Genomic DNA, 20,133 nt, shown 5'->3' on the forward strand with positions numbered 1-20,133 from the left:
ACCAAAATTCAACATATCTCAATATAAATATTGCACATACACTTCAATATACTCATACTTCAATATCACTTACACATGCTGCCCACAATTTAACACTATCATATTTCATTAATAAACTTCATATTCACACACAAATTCATGATATTATAGGCTGTAAACATGGCAGTTTGCCAAAGCATCAAGGTCCCATTTCAAACCCTTAATTCAAGCACTAACATGCACATACTTGGACATTAACCTACTACAACTTTTATTTGAGTTAATCAACCTTAATTCCCATCCAATACATATAAGAATAAGTCACTAACCCTGCATTTCCATGGTTGCCAAAATTAAGGTTCAACAATACTTATCATTTCCTCAATTTTTCTTAGCAATTCAACTTACCCAAAGCTCAACACAAGGATTATTGAAGGAAAATGAAAAGATTAAGCACTAACCTCAACTTGAGCTTGAAAAATCCTTGAAATTTCCTCTCCTTTTTGCTGCCTATAGGTTGCCCATGGTGTAAGGATCATTTTTCATGAAGGAAGCTTGAAGAAATAATGGCTTGATCATGGAGAACTTGAGCTCATGCATGAAACGGCCATGGTGAATTTGGGAGGATTTCATTTCGGCCATGGATGAAAGCTTGAAGAAAATGAGATGGTTTAGTGGAACAATCTATCCCGATTACTTATATAGGTGGCTTAAGATGAGAGTTAGTGGAGCACTTAGGAATAATTTAATGGTTATTTATTTAAAGTTTTCAATTTTTGCAATTTGGCCACCACACTTTCACTATTTACATAATGTATCTCCTTTTAATTTTTTGTGACATTTTCAAAGTATAATATCATTTATTTTTAATGGACATTTAGGTCAAAAGGCAACTCGGAATGTCAAATGACCACACTGCCCTTATTCGGGTTGCATTCCCCATTTTTTGGTAATACCGAGTTTTGTCATTTTCTCAATTTCTCGTTTTTTTGTACTAATTAATTAATTTTTCTTTGATATTTCTAATGACATTTATACTTAAATAAGTCTTTAATTATGTCTTGAAACTAAATTCCAAGGGTTCCCTGCAGTCCTGGGGTCGACTATTGCCTGCGTCGTAACTTCCCCGTGCGGTCACCCATCACTGCAGTGCTGGCTCATTTAACTTAGTTTCATTTCATTGCTATTTTTTTCCTTTGTTTTTCTTGTATTTTCTTTTCTTGTATTTCATTATTTTATGTCTCCTCACTAACATTTAAATGTAGTTCTGGGCATCCTAGCAGTCTGGACAGACACTGGTCACCAGAACAGTAGAATGCACTACCGAACATAGGGGTGTTACACCTCCAGTACAACCACCACCTCCAGCTAGATAGTATCGAAAGTTAATGAAGTATGGGGTAATAGAGTTCAAGGGTACAATGGACCCATTGGAAGCCGAGCAATGGTTAGAACGGATGGAGAGGATATTCAAGAAATTGCACTGCACCGATGATTTGAAGTTCGAATACTCGATCTCTCTACTGCATGGAGATGCATATGAGTGGTGGAAAACCATTCCTCACAGTTTGGTTGAGCCCCTTATGTTGACATGGGATGACTTTATCAGAGAATTTAGACAGAAGTATGTTCCCGACACATATGTAGATATGAAGCTACAGGGGTTTCTCAGTTTGAAGCAAGGGAACAGGAATGTAGCCAAGTGTGAGAGAGACTTTTCCCGCCTCAGCTACTATGCTGAAAGCCTACTAATTGCCAGTAGAGACAGATAGAAATGGTTTGAGGCCGGATTGAGGCCTAGCTTACAAATGCAAGTGGTTGGGTTCCGACATGAGAAATTCTCAGAGCTGATATCCCAAGCCCTAGAATTAGAAAGGATTGACTTAGAAGGGGATGTTAGAAAGGGAATAGAAGAAAAAGACAAGAGTGAGAAGACTTTTGGTCAAGCTTCTAGCAGCAGTTCGGGTAAGAGGAAGAGCTTTAGGGGACTAAGTAACAGAGGATCTAGTAGGGTAAGATTCTCAGAGCAGAGGCCACTTAGATCCGGATAGTAGACATCTAGGGGTTCCTTTCCTATCTGTACCTGTGAAACCCGTGGCAGGACTTATGAAGGAGTATGTTATAAGGCCATAGAAGCCTGCTACAACTATGGTGGAAGTGGGCATTTTGCTAGGGATTGCACAAGTGCCCGTAGATCTGGGTCGCCTACTACCGCTGAGGGATCTATTCATGGTTCTACTTTCAGAGGACAACAAACAATTATTAGAGGCAGAGGCAGGGTTAGAGGTAACACTTCTGGCAGCCAGGGCACAGTGAGCCAACCAGAGCAGAGTGGTGCACCAGCCAGGGTGTACACCATGCGCTAGAGGGAAGAAGCTGAGTGTCACACCTTATCCCTCTGTAAGGCATAACATGTTCCCATAGTATACATAATGAATTATCGAACTTCGCCTATTGATAACTCATTAAATATAGTACAAGGGATTTTAAACAATTTCCTATGTCTTTATACAGTAGTGAGCACTTTTGATAGGTTTTAAAACCTTTTACTCAAAGTTAAATTACATAACAAATCTGTAATATCAATAGATTCTACAAAAATTTCGGCAGAGTGCCATCTGTATTTTGAACAAAATAGTTCTTCAAAAATCTGTAAAAAGCACTTCCAATATATTTGTTTCACTCCCCAACTCTAATAATAGCACAACATAAATCAATTTTCTCAACATAAGTCAAACTCAATTCAACATCAATTTTTAGTAGTTCCAAAAATAGAATGAAAAATGACTGAGTAGTTCAAAAGCTGAGATAAGAGAAATATAATACAACATTTTTACAAGCCAAAATAATTTACAACTTTAGTTTAAAACTGCTTAAGACCAAGTACAATATATACATACAGTTCACATACATTACAACAAAAATTACAAGGAGGTGCCATACTCAATATACCTGACAAAATCCCAAAAGTGTAGCACAAGCAGCTTACTTTGCTGCTTTATCTGTTTGTCTACCTACGACAGCAATGAAAAAGCTATCGCTGAGCCAATGTCTCAGTGGTGCATAACATTAAGAAAATGCAATTTAAAACCATAAACCATAAATCACATAAACTGTGTATACTTAAAATTACAGTTAATTTCAAGAGACAGAGAATGTCATAAGGAATTAAATTTCATTTCACAATGTCTCAATAAATACAAATAAATCACACACACAGCTAATCATGATTCCAAAGTTCAATTTGTCCCAAAAGCCACTGGCTAATGAGGAATAACATAGCTAGCTAGCAATTATATGAGTACTCATCCTATTCGTCCTCAACTGGCACACACCTCAACACTTTAGCCAAAGACAGAATTCAAAGCCAATTCGTCCCACTACATAAGCTAGCGAGGAATTCAATCAAATATATATGATAGTTATGGTTTCAAACCATTTGCAATATTTTTCAAGTAATAGGTATCCATCAAATATCATTCAAACAATTTTCCACAATTTAAGCAATAACATACAAATTGTCATAATTTATTTCAAGTGAAAATTCAAAAGGAATAACTGCTGTGCACAAACCTCTGATGAGTAGCCTCTTGGCCTTGACTCAGTGGTTCTTTCCCCTTCCCTGAGTCTTTGCTAACTGAAACACACAATTTAAAGTGTTTTAGTACTCATTTGAATTGTTTCTAATAATAAGGATTAATAATTAAATTTTATTAATATTATTACTTTCATTAGTCAACCTATAATGTTGACCTTCGATGCACTCTAAGTGAGTCAATTTTAATGTTCCCAATTTTTCACATTTTATAGTCTCTAAGTGTTGATATATGTTACTAATTTCATTTTAAAGCTTATTACATTTTATTGCCATTTTTCAAATTTTATACGCTAGATTACTCTAGCTAAATGTCTTGTTTCTCTTAGTTTTTAGGTTCTGGTCAAAAGAGCAAAATTATAGATTTATGTCTTAGTGAAATTTTGGCACTAATTTCATGTCATTTGAAGTTTTCTGGACCAAGTTATGGTCATTTTACTATTGCTGGTCAAATTGCCTTTTTATTGTGAACTTAGGTCATTTTTAGGTCATTTCCAATTCTGATAAGTTTTATACTCGAATTTGTGCAAGCATTTTGACTTCCTTATGGTCATTTCTAGGTTTGGTGGTCTTAAATAAAATTGTAGCCCTATGTCTAAGCTTTCTAACCATATAAATTTTAGGTCATTTGGACTTGTATACAAGGAGTTATGGTCATTTCCATGATTACTGTTTAATTGGTCAAATTTCAGGTTTGCAATGTTGTAAATCCGGATTAGGTTAGTTTTCATGTCACTTTCCGGACAGAATTTAGGTATGCTTTCTACATGAAAATTGGCCTATTTTATGTCTAGTTTTGCCTCCGATTGACCTCATACCAATTGGGCTCACAATTTTACACTTGTAGCTCAATTTAGCTACTGCCCTTTATATGCTTTCCTCAAACACCAATCACATACACATTGACTTGCTAAATTTAAACTTCACTTACCTAATTTTGATTTGGTATGGTACCAAATCCATTTCTCACTTCACATTATAACTAATTTGGGCAGATTACAAATACATTTAATACATAAATTATAATCCCAATTTGCAAAATTCAAAACTAATAACATATACACATAAACATTTCCAAAAATTACATATAAATTCCAAGCCTAAATTACATACACATTCATCAATTCTTAGTGTCATAATTCATCAAGCAAATCCATAAAATTTTGCACTCTTCATGGAACAAAAATGTAACACCCTTATATTCGGTAGTGCGTTCTACTGTTCCGGTGACCAGTGTCTGCCCAGACAGCTAGAATGCTTGGAACTACACTTAAATGTTAGTGAGGAGACATGAAATAATGAAATAAAATAGAGGAAAATAAAAAAAAATAAAGAAAAAAAATAAAAGAGAGAAAATGTAACTAAGTTAAATGAGCCAAAAACCGTAGCGATGGGTGACCGCACCGGGAAGTGGCAGCGTGGACCGTTGACTAGCCCTAGACCGCGGGAAACCCTGGGAAATATTTTTAAAATTTAAATAAACATCTATTGAGGTATAATTGACTTAGAAAATTTCAAAGAAAAATTAATTAATTAATACAAAGAAAAACGAGAAATCGGGAAACCGACAAAAATCCGTGTTACTGAAAAATCGAGAGTACAACCCGAATAGGGGCATTTTAGTCAATTGACACCCCGAGTTGGCTTTTGACCTAAATGTCCATGAAAAATAAGTGATAGTATATTTTGAAAAATTGAATGAAAAATGAGATTAAAGATAAAATATGATTAAGAGTAATTAAGTGGAAAAATATGGGAATAATTAAAAGTTTGATTATAATATTATTAATTTAAGTTAAGTGGAGCATTAGTGGACAATTAGTGGACTATATAAACTCACTTAAGGACAAATACTCCACTAATGTCTTCTTCTTCCTCTCAAATTCATCTTTGTCGAATTCCTTTCTCCCTAAAAAACTCCATTGCCGTCCCATGTGTGGAGCTTCATCCACTCAAGATCAAGCCATCCAATCATCAAGTTGTCTTCACTAAAGTTAGAGTACACCTCTTGGGCAACATTTTGGGAGCAAGAAAGAAAAGTTTTGGTGGAGTTTTGAGAAAGTTCACAAGAGGTAATTGTCCATTTCTTTTTCCTTTCTTAAGTAAACTTGATTCCCATGTTGAGGTGAGTTGAATGATGAAGAAAATTTAAGGATTTGATGAGTTATTGAAATGTACCATTTTGGGCAGCCATGGAAGTGAAAGGTAAGTGGTTTGTTTTTATATGAATTTGATAGGTAATGAAGTTAATTAGAGTGCTTAAATGTATAAGAGTTTGATTTTTATGTATATGTGTGAATTGTGAATGTAAAGTGAGATCACATGTTGAAATTGGGAAGCTTGATGTATATGAACAATTTGGGAAGCCTTATGGTGAAGTTGGAAGGGTTTAAATTCATGAAAGGTTTGTTGAATTATGGTACTAAAGTGGCAGCATATGTGTAGCACCCCTCACCCGACTATAGTGTAGTCGAGCAAAGTGTGCTACATTCGGTGCCGGAGCACCCTAACTTATCTTACTTTATTTCTTTAAAATTTTAATCTTGTTATATTTTAATATCAATTATTTTTAGACGGAAAAACCAGTAGAGTTTCCCCCATTTTACTATCATTTGACGTGTTCTACTATTCACCTATTTGAAAATTTCAATAATATTTTAAAATAAAAATCTCATCAATTATTCTCATAATCATCTCATAATTCACATCTCATTCATATATCTCAATTTCATATTCATTTCTATGCATTTCCATTCATGCATAATTTATATATATAAGTTCTCAAGTTTCATTAATTTACATGATTTACAGACTGATTAAATAAATTCATAATTTGCATCATCCACAAATTAATTACAGTTCCATAATCTATATTTCAACATACAATTCATAGTTTACATTACAAATAATAACTAATTATAATGTACAAAATACATAATATGATATATATGGGCCCTATCTACATGCATTGCTGAGGAGGTGACAACCTTGAACACTCTGTAGATTAGAACACCAAAATCTCTGTTTAGTATTCGCTAGGCTTTAACTTCAGTACCTACACAAGGAAACAAATCTATCGCGCTAAGCATTGCTGCTTAGTGGTGCAATAATATAACAAGAAATAATATAACAAGTAAAAATAATTGGAGCATATTTTCTATGCTCAAGAATTTTAGTGGGTTCATATGAAATTTTCTATACAATATATCTTTCGTGTAACACCCCTATGTTCGGTAGTGCGTTCTGCTGTTCCAGTGACCAGTGTCTGTCTGGACAGTTAGGATGCCTAGAACTACATTTAAAGGTTAGTGGGGAGACATAAAATAATGAAATACAAGAAAGGAAAATACAAGAAAAAAAAAATAGCAATGAAATATAACCAAGTTAAACGAGCCGAGAACCATAGCGATGGGTGACCGCACCGGAAAGTTGCGGCGTGGATCGTTGACTAGACCTAGACCACAGGCAACCCTGAAAAATATTTTTAAGAAATAAATAAATGTCTATTAAAATATAAATGTCATTAGAAATATCAAAGAAAAATTAATTAATTAGTACAAAGAAAAAAGAGAAATCGAGAAAACGACAAAACTCAGTGTTACCGAAAAATCGGGAATGCAACCAGAATAGGAGCATTGTGGTCATTTGAAACCTCGAGTTGCCTTTTGACCTGAATGTCCATTAAAAATAAATGATATTACACTTTGAAAATGTCATGAAAAATTAAAATGGTGGTACATAATCTAAATAGTAAAAGAAAAGAGGTTAAATATTGGAAATTGGAAATTTTGGATTAAATAAATCATAAACTCACTTAGTGCTCCACTAACTTCAGCATTTGGACACCTAAAGGGACACTTGGGAGGTGCAGCACTCATCTTCAACCTTAGGAAGAGAACTAGCCGAAACTCCATGGGAGTCCTCCATGGCCGTCCACACTCCAAGCTCAAGTTCACCATGTTCTAGCCACGTTTTCCATTAGGTTCCTTCACTAAACTTGACCACCATACCTTGGGTAGCATACTAGGAGCAAGAAAGTTAAGTTTTGGTGAGGTTTTGAAGAACTTCAAAAGTGGTGAGTGAGTGTTTTCAATTCTTGTTTTATTAAAAGTGTAACCAAGGTTGTGGGTAGTTGATTTATGGAAGAATTTTTTAAGTTTGATGTTTTAATGGAGATTTATATTTTGGCAGCCATGGAAATTCAGTATATGTAGCTTGTTTTTACTTGTTTATGGTTGTTTAAGATGTTATTGATGGCAGCATGGATATGTGTATAATGGTTTGGAATTGGGTATGTAAATGGGGTATGTTCATGTGGTTAAATGATGTAAATGGAATGGAAAATTCTATATTATAGTGTGCATATTGAGAATGGTTACAAGCTGTCCAAAATGACCAAAAATGTGTTGTTAAAGGTGTTAATAGTAAGGTACAAACTAGAATTGGCATGAAGGAAGTAATTTGGTAAGTGTTGAATATGTAATTGGTAAGTGATGAGAAGTGTATAGTAGGGCAATGTATGTTTTGGCTTAGAACCATAAGTGTGTGACTCTAATTGGTATGAGACCAATTGGAGGTGAAATTAGGCACAAAATGTGTCAACTTTCATGAAGGAAGCTTACTAAAATTCTACCTAGAAGGTGACTTGAAAAATGACCAAATCAGGATTAGTGACTTGAAAGCCTGGAAATTGACCATTTGGGCAACAGTTAGTGTTTTGACCATAACTTACTCAAAACAAGTCCAAATGATCTAAAAATTTTACCATGAATAGCTTAGACATAGATCTACAATTCTTATGAAGACACGAAAGCCCAAAAATGGCCAGAACCAAGCCAAATAGTTTACACAAATTCAGGTACCAAAACTGGCCGAACCAAAAGTGACCTAAAAATGACCTAAGCCTACCATATTAGTGCATTCTGTCTAGCATTGGTAAATTGACCATATCTTGGTCTACACAACTCAGAATGACCTGAAATTTTTCTCCACATGCAATAAGACATAGATCTACAAGTTTGTAGTTTGGACCGAAACCCGAAAACTGAGGGAACTAGGTCGTCTGGCTAGGTCAAAATAGTACACTGAAATCCTGTAAATTGCAATAAAATGCAATACACTTGAAAATGAATTTGGTAACATATACCAACACTAAAGGGCTATAAAATTTGACATATTGGTAACATTAGAATTGAATCACTTAGAGTGCATCAATGGTCAACATTATAGGTTGATTAATGAAATGAATTGAAGGGAATAGTACCAAGAAAATTTAAATATTGGATTTTATTATTAGAAACAAATTCATTGGGTACTGAAACACTTTAAATTATGTGTTTCAGTTAATAAGGATATTGAGAAGCTTAAAGAACATTGAGTCAAGGCCTAGGAGTGACTCAAATCAGGTTTGTGCACAACTAGTTTTTAACTGATTTTATTCTGAATATTTCATATGATTAAATGACATATTTTTCTTATGTATTATGTTTAACAAGCATTTGATTTAATTCAGTGATTATTGAAATTATTATAGTATGTATGAATTTAGCTTTGCGAAATGGTATTTCCACAAGTATTAAGCATTATTGTGAATTGAATAAATTATGTTTTGGAAAATTATGATAGAACATGTTTTGAATTGTGATGGGCAATTTGTATGAAAAAATGCAAATTTATAATTTGAATTGTGATGAGCATAAAAATTATTGGATATTGGAATTGACTTTGAATCGAATTTTATTGTGATTTATGCTCATTAAAAGGATTGTGATATTATTTTATATCTCACTATAGATGCTTGGCTAGGTTATTACCCGTCTCTCTCATTTGTTGAGAAGACAATGGAGTTAGTTGTGTTTTGATTATCATGGTACGTGCACAGGCTTAGATTCTCCTCTTATTAGAGGTTAGATCTAAGTTTTTATTTGTTATGGCCCTTCCAGAAGTTTTATTATTGTGGTGTGTGTACTGTGCACGATGATTCGACCTCCTCGACCATAGGGAGTTAGAATCTGATTCGACCTCCCCGACCATAGGGAGTTAGAATCACCCTGAAGATAGCCCTTTCGGATTAGTCTTGCATAGTTAGTGAGATAAAGAATGGCTTTTGAGATAAAGAATGGCTTTTGAGATAAATAATGGTTTTTGAATAGTAAATAATTGTGATTTCAATTATGATTTATGTATAACTGATTTTGTTGGAATTACCTTAAATGGTTATTTATGATTTGATAAATTGAATTTCGTGATCAAAGTCATTTTATACAAATGATTTATATTATTCGCAATGAATATTTTGAGTTTTGAAATTTGATGAGTATCCAGATTTTCAAATTATTTGCTGTAATTTTTGTTAAGGTATATTATACTATGTTTTAAATTATAGTTGTGCACCACTGAGTTCACCACTCAGCGATAGCTTTGTATGCTGTCGCAAGTGAAAAGAGCAGAGAGCAATTGAGTAAGCTTCTTTGAAGAGACATTCAGATCAGCTCCAGGTATACCCATGTACACAGGTTTTGATGTATGCATGTAGTAATATGTATGTAAATTATTTGACCAGTTGTATAAAAACTCTTACAAAATATTTTGGTATGTAATTAAATGTAAATTATTGTAAATGAAAATTTGAGATTTCATTTACCTGAATAGTTTTGTAATATTAATTTTGAGTCTTGTAATCAATGAAATGTTTCTTTTATGATGAGGTTGGTTTGAAAATAAATTGATTTGATTATTGAGATTGAATTGTGAGATGAAATGAAGTTATTGGAGTTGTATTTGAGAAAACATGTTGGGAGTGTTTTCCTTTTCAGGTTTGAAGAACTGTTTTCTCAAAACACAGCTGGCACTTTGCTAAAATTTAGAAAAAAAATTTATAACACCAAATTTTAATCGATGATTTAAATTTCACAAAAATTATTTTAAAATCCCTTGTAGTAGATCTAATGGGTTATCAGTAGGCGAAGTACGGTAATTCATTAGGTGTACTACGGGATCATGTTACATCTTACGGGGGAGTAGGGTGTGACATTGTAACACCCCTATGTTCGGTAGTGCGTTCTACTGCTTCGGTGATCAGTGTTGTCCGGACAATTAGGATGCCTAAAACTACATTTAAAAGTTGGTGAGGAGACATAGAATAATGAAATACAAGAAAAGAAAATACAAGAAAAATAAAGAAAAAATAATAGCAATGAAATGCAACCAGGTTAAACGAGCCGATAACCATAGCGATGGGTGACCGCACCGAAAAGTTGCAGCGTAGGCCGTTGACTAGCCCTGGACCGTGGGGAACCCTGAAAAATATTTTTAAGACTTATTGAAGTGTAAATATCATTAGAAATATCAAAGAAAAATTAATTAATTAGTACAAAGAAAGATGAGAAATCGAGAAAACGACAAAACTCTGTGTTACCGAAAAATCGGGAATGCAACCCGGATAGGGGCATTGTGGTCATTTGACACCCCGAGTTGCCTTTTGACCTAAATGTCCATTACAAATACATGATATTACACTAGGAAAATGGCATAAAAAATTAAAATGGTGGTACATAATCTAAATAGCAAAAGATAGGAGGAAAATGTGGGAAATTGGAAATGTTGGAATAAACAAACCTTTTAATTGAGTTAGTGCTCCACTAACATCTTCAAAGTGGACCTTGAATCAACCTTTAGACAGAAAATTCTATCATCTTCAACCTTAGGAAGAGAACCAGCCAAAATCAACCTTGGGAGAAAACCTCCATAGCTGTCCATGGTGAGAGCTCCATGCAAGCATGTTTTAGCCACTTTTTCCATTAGCTTTCTTCATTAAACTTGATCACCATACTTTGGGCAGCATAGTAGGAGCAAGAAGGATAAGTTTTGGTGAGGTTTTGAAGAACTTCAAAAGTGGTAAGTGAGTGTTTTTAATTCTTGTTTCATTAAAAGTGTAACCAAGGTTGTGGGTAGTTGTTTTATGGAAGAGATTTTGATGTTTGATAAATTATTGGAGTTAAGCCGTTTTGGCAGCCATGGAAATTCAGTATATGTAGCTTGTGTTTACTTGTTTATGGTTGTTTAAGATGTTGTTATTGATGGCAGTATGGATATGTTTATAATGGTTTGAATTTGGGCATGTAAATGAGGTATGTCATGTGGTTAATTGTTGTAATTGGACTTGGAAAAATTTTGAGTTATAATGTGTTTGTTGAGAGTGGTTACAAGCTGCCAAAATGACAAAAAATGTGAAGTAAAGTGTGTTAATGTTATGTTACAAACTAGAATTGGCATGGAAGAGTTAATTTGGTAAGAGTTGGATGTGTAATTGGTAAGGATGAACAATGTGTAATAGGGCAGTGTATGTTTTAGCTTAGAACCTTAAGTGTGTGGCTCTAATTGGTATGAGACTAATTGGAGGTGAAACTAGGCACAAAATGTGCCAACTTTCATGAAGGAAGCTTACCTAAATTCAGCCTAGAAGGTGACTTGAAAAATGACCAAATCCAGATTAGTGACTTGAAAGCCTGAAAATTAACTATTTGGGCAGTAGTTAGTTTTTTGATCATAAATTACTCAAAACAGGTCTAATTGACCTGAAATTTTTACCATGAATATTTGAGACATATATCTACAATTCTTATGAAGACACCAAAGCCCAAAAATGGCCAGAACCAAGCCAAATAGCTTGCATAAATTCAGGTACCAAAACTAGCCGAACCAAAAGTGACCTAAAAATGACCTAAAGTTACCATTTTGGTACATTCTGTCCAACATTGGTAAATTGACCATAACTTGGTCTACACAACTCAGAATGATCTGAAATTTTGCCCCGCGTGTAATAAGACATAGACCTACAAGTTTTTGGTTTGGACCAAAACTCGAAAACTGAGGGAACTAGGTCATCTTGTTTGGTAAAATTTGTGACACCCCTTACCCGTCTACAGTATATCCGAGTAAGATATGTCACACGGTGTACTGGAACACTCTATTTTATCTTAATCATTTTTATTCTTGGTTAATTAATTTTTATCATAGTTTTGAATATAACTTGTGAAATATAATTCATTTAAGTCATTTATTGAAATTATAATTTATTTGAGGTTCCGAAAATTTTATAGAAAATCCGGCAGAGTACCAGCTAAAAATGGAGAAAACTGTTCTTTGAAACCTGTGAAAAACACTTCCAATATTTTCAATCAATCCCAAACTCCATTTCATCAACAAAATCTCAATATGTTTTTCAACAACATTTCCATTTCTCAATCATTCATCTCATATGATAATCATGTAAAAGTCATAAATAAATGTTCACTTTTTCATTCATAAACACAATTTCTACTATTTACATTAATACCAAAATACAATACATAAGTCTCAATTATACAAGAGAAAATAAAAGTTAGTTACAAAATACCAAAATGAAACCTAGTGTCCTACCAATGCACTGACGATGGTGAGGTGACACGGACACTATGCAGAGTTGCAGGAGGTCTCACCCAGTCTGTGGTCTACTGGTCTCTCGGTCAGTATCTCTAGAATCTACGCGTGGCAAAAGCAACGCACTAAGTAATAATGCTTAGTGGTGCCAATAATAAAATAAAAAGAAATAACAGAAAATAAATATGCAGTGAATGTATCGATGTCTTATTGCAAATAAATTTTCGATGAGTATTTGTAGTCTTACTTATTTTGTACTTGTTATATTATTATTTCATTAAATTTATCCACTTTCATTTTTGGTTGCCCAAGTAACCTATACTAGACAACTGGACTAGATAAACGGGTAAACTGGCACTGGGTATCAAGTACCTCGGGCCGTCACACCATCGGTCACATATGTGTCACCCGGTGTGCAACAGAACAACTAATAAGCTGTAATAACATTAGGCACAAGGCCAAGTATCAACATAATATCAGAATGGCTAAAAGCCATGAAATCACAGAATGACATAATGCCATGTGCAGTACTGCTAACTGAACCCTATTGGCATGCCAAACAATCCAAACCAATCTTGTTAGGTATACTAGGGCATTTGACGCTTTTGAATTTTTCAATTTTTGAATTTCAAGTTTTGGTGTTACTATTCCCTCCATTAGTCAACAAAAATGTTGACTTTTGCATAGAAAATAGGTACATTGGTTTTAACACTCCCAACATACCACATTTTGCATTCAAAATTTGTTGGTAGTGGTTACCAATACCATTTCTAAGCTTAAAATTAATGGAGCAGAATTTTCAGTTTTCTTACCCTATCTTTACTGTTCTATTAGTTACTGTTGCAGTGGGAATTTGGGAAAATGATAAACATGAAAGTTGTTCCTTATTTTGTCTAGTTGAATTTCTTTTTTTGAATCACTCCATTTGGAGTTTTGTAGCTCAAGTTATGGTCTAAAAACCACAACTGGCCGGATTGGAATTTTTCTGGACTGACCATATCTACAGTGCAGTGAACAGTGACTGCAACTCCCTTGTTGGATAGGTTCTGGTCATAATTTGGGGTGGGTGTCTTCATAAAAGTTGTTGATCTATATCTTAGCTTGTTGCTGGTAAAATTTCAGGTCAATTGGGCCATTCTACACTGAGTTATGGCCAAATGAACAATCACTGTTCATTTGGTCATTCTGCAGAAACAGGTTGCAGGACACCCGGATTGGGGCAAGTTTTTGGTCCACTTGGTTTGGTCTTATGGGCATGGTTTCTTCACCAAAGTTGTGCCATTATGTGTCTAGTTTCATGTTCAATTGGCCAAACACCAATTGAACCTCTACAATTCAAGTTATGGCTGCCCAAACCTGCTGGACTCATGTCTAATTCTACAGGTCACCTAGGGCAGCCACACTAAACCTAAATCCCATCACTAAACACACTTCATTTCTTATTTACCAATAACCAAATGGTCACTAATTGACCATTAAAACTCACTTTCATCATTACATGAGCAAACCCTATTGTTGTTAATTGTTCACATTTTCCATGTTCATACATGCCTAAACTTTGTATTTCACTTACACAATTTGGTTCAATTAATCATTTAATACCAAGGGCAGCCTATGAACCACTTTACTTCAAGCAAACTCATCAACCCTAATCAACCCTAAGCTGCCAAAATTCTAGGAAATAAATACACATAATTTTTATTTTGTTTTTCTTACATTATCTACTTATCTCATGGCATTAAGCATGAATTAAGTAAAAGTAGTAAGAGTTTGGACACTAACCTTATTAAAGCTCCCACTTGAGCTTGTCAATCTTTAAAATTTCTCCCTCTAATGGCTGTCTAAATATGATTTAGGGTGTGAGGATAAATTTTAGTGAAGTGAGGATGAGGTTTTATGGTGTAAAGGGTGAGGTTTTAGCAAGAAAAAGAGAAAGTTTTAATGGAGATAATGAGGGAAAGAGGGGCTGCCGGAAATGGAAGAAGATGAGCAGAAATTTTTTTCATTTTTTAACTCCTTTTTGACCTTTTTAATTGATTTAAAGGTGCTTGTTAAAAGATGATTGGTGGAGCTCTTTTTAAAGACATCATATGATGTCATAATTAAGTATTTTCTTTCGTTTTCTTTTCTTCTTTTCTCAACTCATTTTCAATTCAATTTTTAGCAATATTTATTCACATTTTATATTATAATAATTATTTACTTAACTGGACAAGTCGGTCAAAAATCGCCTCTGAAGGCGAAATGACCAAAATGCCCTCCATTTGGCTTAACGAGTCAAAATTGTCTGTACCGATTGAAAAACTTTTCTAAATATTTTCTTGGCATTCTAATGCCATAGGAACCTCAATGACCCTTCTCTGGAGTCCCAAAAATTATTTTATGAATTTTTCCTCGGGTCTAGGGCTCCTAGTTGCAAGAACCGCAACTTCCCACTAGGTTACCCATAGCTAGGGCACCGGCTCATTTAACTTGGTTGTATTTTATTTCTTAAATTTTTCCTAAATTTTTCTTATTAATATTTGAGTTAATTATGGTTCCTCACTTTAGTTTAAATATTTTTCCGAATGTTCTAGTCGATCCAAACCTGGTCACCTAATGAGAATGTACGGAGTTGCTATAAGGAGGGTGTTACAACTCTTCCCCTCTAATTTAAATTTCGTCCTCGAAATTTACCTGATGCAAACAGTTGAGGGAACTGTTGCCTCATCGTCTCTTCACTTTCCCAAGTTGCCTCTTCAGTGTTGTGGTGCCTCCAAAGCACTTTCACTAGTGGAATCTGCTTATTCCTCAACTCTTTCACTTCCCGGGCCAGGATCCGTATGGGTTCTTCTTCATATATCAAATCTGGTTGTACTTCAATTTCTTCCATGGAGATGACATGTGAAGGATCTGAGCGATATCTTCTTAGCATAGATACGTGGAACACATTGTGGATCTTGTCTAGCTCTGGCGGTAAAGCTAGCCTATAGGCCACTGGACCCACACGTTCAATGATTTCATATGGGCCAATGAACCTAGGGCTTAACTTACCTTCTCTTCCAAACCTCAGTACCTTCTTCCACGGTGACACCTTAAGGAACACTTTATCGCTAACCGCATATTCTATTTCTTTTCTCTTCAAGTCGGCATAGGATTTACATGCATGCAGGCAACCTTCAGATTGGCTTTGATTAGTTTTACTTTCTCCTCAGTCTGTTTCACCAGGTCTGGCCTTACCAGTTTGCCTTCGCCCAATTCAGTCCAGCACACTGGAGTTCTACATTTTCTCCCATACAGTGCTTCATATGGGGCCATTTGGATGCTAGCTTGGTAGCTATTGTTGTATGCAAATTCTGCCAATGGGAGGTATCTATCCCAACTTCCCTCAAACTCAATGACACAACTCCTCAGCATATCCTCAAGGACCTGACATATATTTCATGTTATTATTATCTTTTTAGTTCAATATTTGTATTAATTCAATTGGTTCAATTGTTTACAGATTACTCTTTACGATTGCCCATCCGTGCGAGGATGGAAAGTTATCTTTGAAGTGGAGTTGTGTACCCAAGGACTCATGCAACTTCTTCCAAAATCTCGATTTAAACGTTGGGTCTCGATCAGTTATGATGGAATGTGGTATTCCATGCGATCTAACTATCTCAGCGATATACAATTACGCTAACTTCTCTAGTGAGTAGTCGGTCTAATCGGCGAGAAAGTGTGCTGACTTCGTCAATCTATCCACTATCACCCATACTGCATCATGTTTCTTCTGGGTGAGAGGTAGACCACTTACAAAATCCATGGTGACCCGATCCCATTTCCATTCAGGTATGCTTATAGGCTATAGCAAACCTGATGGAACTTGATGTTCTGCCTTGACTTGCTGACATGTCAAGCATTTAGTCACATAGTCAGCTATGTCCTTCTTCATACCAGGCCACCAATACTGAAGTTTCAGATCATGATACATTTTTGTACTTCCTGGGTGCATAGCATAAACACTGGCATGTGCCTCTTTCAGAATATTGGCTTTTAATTCCCCATTATCTGGTACACATACTCTTCCTTTGTAGTATAGACACTCATCTGCTTTCACTTCATAGTCAATTGCCTTCCCTTCTAGGATTTTTCTCATAATAGCCTTTAGCTTCTCATCTACCTTCTGTCCATCTAAAATCTGCTGTAACAGGTTTGGCCTCACTTGCAACTCAACCAAAATAGCTCTATCTCGAACCAAAGTTAGACGGGCATTCAATGATATCAAAGCTGTGATGGATTTTCTGCTCAAAGCATCTGCAACTACATTTGCTTTCCCAGGATGGTAGTCAATTACACAATCATAGTCCTTCAGGAACTCAATCAATCGCCTCTGTCTAAGGTTGAGCTCCTTTTGAGTTGGCAAATATTTTAGACTTTTGTGGTCTGTGTAAATGTAGCACTTTTCACCATATAAGTAGTGCCTCCATATCTTCAGTGCGAAGATAATTACTGCAAGCTCTAGATCATGGGTAGGGTAATTCTGTTCATGTGGCCTTAGCTGCCTGGAAGCATAAGCGACCACCTTCCCCTCTTGCATCAATACACACCCTAACCCATTATGAGAGGCATCACTGTAGACCACAAAGTCCTTTCCTGACACTGGCTATGTTAACACTGGTGCCTCTGTCAACATAGCCTTCAACTTCTCAAAACTGGCCTGACACTTGTCATTCCAGTCAAATCTGACATTCTTGTGTAACAACTTGGTCATTGGAGCAGCTATTAAGGAAAATCCCTTTACAAATCTCCTGTAATACCCAGCTAGCCCCAAGAAGCTTCTGACCTCAGTTGTATTTCTGGGAGGCTTCCATTCTATCACTGCTTCTATTTTCTTGGGATCCACCCTAATCCCATCAGCTGACACAATGTGTCCAAGGAATGCAATCTCATTCAACCAGAGGTCACACTTGGACAACTTAGCATACAGCTTCTTTTCTCTCAGGGTTTGCAGAACAATCCTCAAATGCTCATCATGTTCTTCCCTGGTCTTGTAATACACCAAAATATCATCAATAAAGACCACTACGAACCGATCTAGGTATGGATGGAAGATACGGTTCATAAGGTCCATGAATGTCGCAGGTGCATTTGTTAGACCAAAGGGCATCACTAGGAACTCATAATGCCCATATCGGGTCCTGAATGCAATCTTTGGCACATCTGCATCCTTCACCCTCAACTGATGATACCCTGATCTGGGATAAATTTTAGAAAATACTCCTACTCCCTTCAACTGATCAAACAGATCATCAATTCTAGGCAACGGATATTTGTTCTTCACAGTCACTTTATTCAACTGCCGGTAATCGATGCATAACCTCAAAGTCCCATCTTTCTTCTTTACAAACAGCACTGGAGCTCCCCATGGTGACACACTAGGGCGTATGAACCCCTTATCCAGCAACTCTTGTAACTGGATTTTCAGTTCCTTCAATTCTGTGGGTGCCATCCTAGAAGGAGCAATAGATATTGGTGCTGTACCCGGCAGTGTCTCAATAGCAAATTCAACTTTCCTTTCTGGTGGCAAACCAGGCAATTCTTCAGGGAACACATCTGGGAAGTCTTTCGCTGTGGGTATGTCACACAGATTTGGCTTAGCCTGCCTAGTATCCACTACATGTGCTAGGTAGGCTTCATAGCCTTTTCTCATCAGTTTTCTTGCAGCTATGGTTGAGATAACATTGGACAGGAAATCTATCCTTTCACCCACAACAGTGATCTCATTACCCTCAGGAGTTTTCAGAGAAATTCTCTTCAATTTGCAATCAACTATTGCCTGATGACGTGACAACCAGTCCATTCCCAAAATCACGTCAAACTCGTGGAAAGGCAACTCAATCAGGTCTGCCAAGAATTCATACCCCTGAATCCTTAACGGGCAACCCTTGTATACTTTGTTCACCACTACACTGTGGCCCAATGGATTAGTGACCAGAATGTCTTGGTCACTCTCCCCTACTAATATCCCCCTTTCTATAGGTAAGTTGATGCAGATGTATGAATGAGTGGATCCTGGATCCACCAATGCATGCACAGATATATTGTAGAGGGAGAACGTACCCCTGATGACGTCCGGGGCATCTTGCTCCTCCTGAGCTCTCATAGCATATGCTTTGGCAGGTGGTCTGCCCTCAGGCCTCTCTGCTGGCTCAGATGCAGGCCTCTGTGATGGTCCCACTACCTCAGATTTGCCAGATTTCCTACCCCTTTGTGGTGCAGGAGCAGGTCTGTCTGCTTGTGTTGGAGCAGCTGTAGTAGTTCTGTGTGGACAGTTCCTCAACTGATGCTCTGTTGACCCACACCTTAAGCAGGCACCAGTCACTCTCCAACACTCCCCCTTATGCCACTTCAGGCAATGTGGACATGCAGAAGTTGCTGGGGCTGGTCCCCTGAACCCCATCCCTGGAGAGCTACCCACTGATGGTGTGGACTGACCTCTCCTAGGGGTAAACTGTGGCCTGGGCCCCTGGGACTGACCCTGACCTTGTGGTTGACCTGAACTCTGTGTAGGTGGACCTTTGAACTTCTTCCCAGATGCAGGAGATGAACTAGACTGACCTGGGCCCCTCTTCTGCTGTCTCTCTCTTCTGGTCTGCTCACTTATTCTAACCTTTTCAACTTTTATTGCAGCTTCCACTAACTTGGTGAAGTCGGTGATTCCCAAGGCAGTGATCATGATCTTTATATTGTCATTTAATACCTTTTCAAATCTCTTACACCTTTCGGCCTCATTAGGGACTATCTCCCTTCCGTAGCGGCTCAATCTGACGAATTCCTTTTCATACTCGGCCACTGTTAGCTGTCTCTGCCTCAGGTTAATGAACTCTCTTCTTCTCTCTTCCAAGTATACACTACCCACATATTTCTTCTTGAATTCGGAGAGGAAGAAGTCCCAAGTTATTACTTCTGGCTGTACTTCACTGGACACCGTATCCCACCATTCATATGCATCATCTTGCAACAAAGATACAGCAGCTTCTAGATTTTGCTCTGGAGTGCAGTGGAGTTGTTTTAAAACCCTGCCTATTCTGTTCAACCAATTTTTGGCTGCAACAGAATCATCTTCTCTCTTGCCAAAGAAGTCCACTGCTCCAAATTTTCTTAGTCTTTCC

This window comes from Hevea brasiliensis, chromosome 2 (genome assembly GCF_030052815.1).
Source record: "Hevea brasiliensis isolate MT/VB/25A 57/8 chromosome 2, ASM3005281v1, whole genome shotgun sequence".
Taxonomy (NCBI): domain Eukaryota; kingdom Viridiplantae; phylum Streptophyta; class Magnoliopsida; order Malpighiales; family Euphorbiaceae; genus Hevea; species Hevea brasiliensis.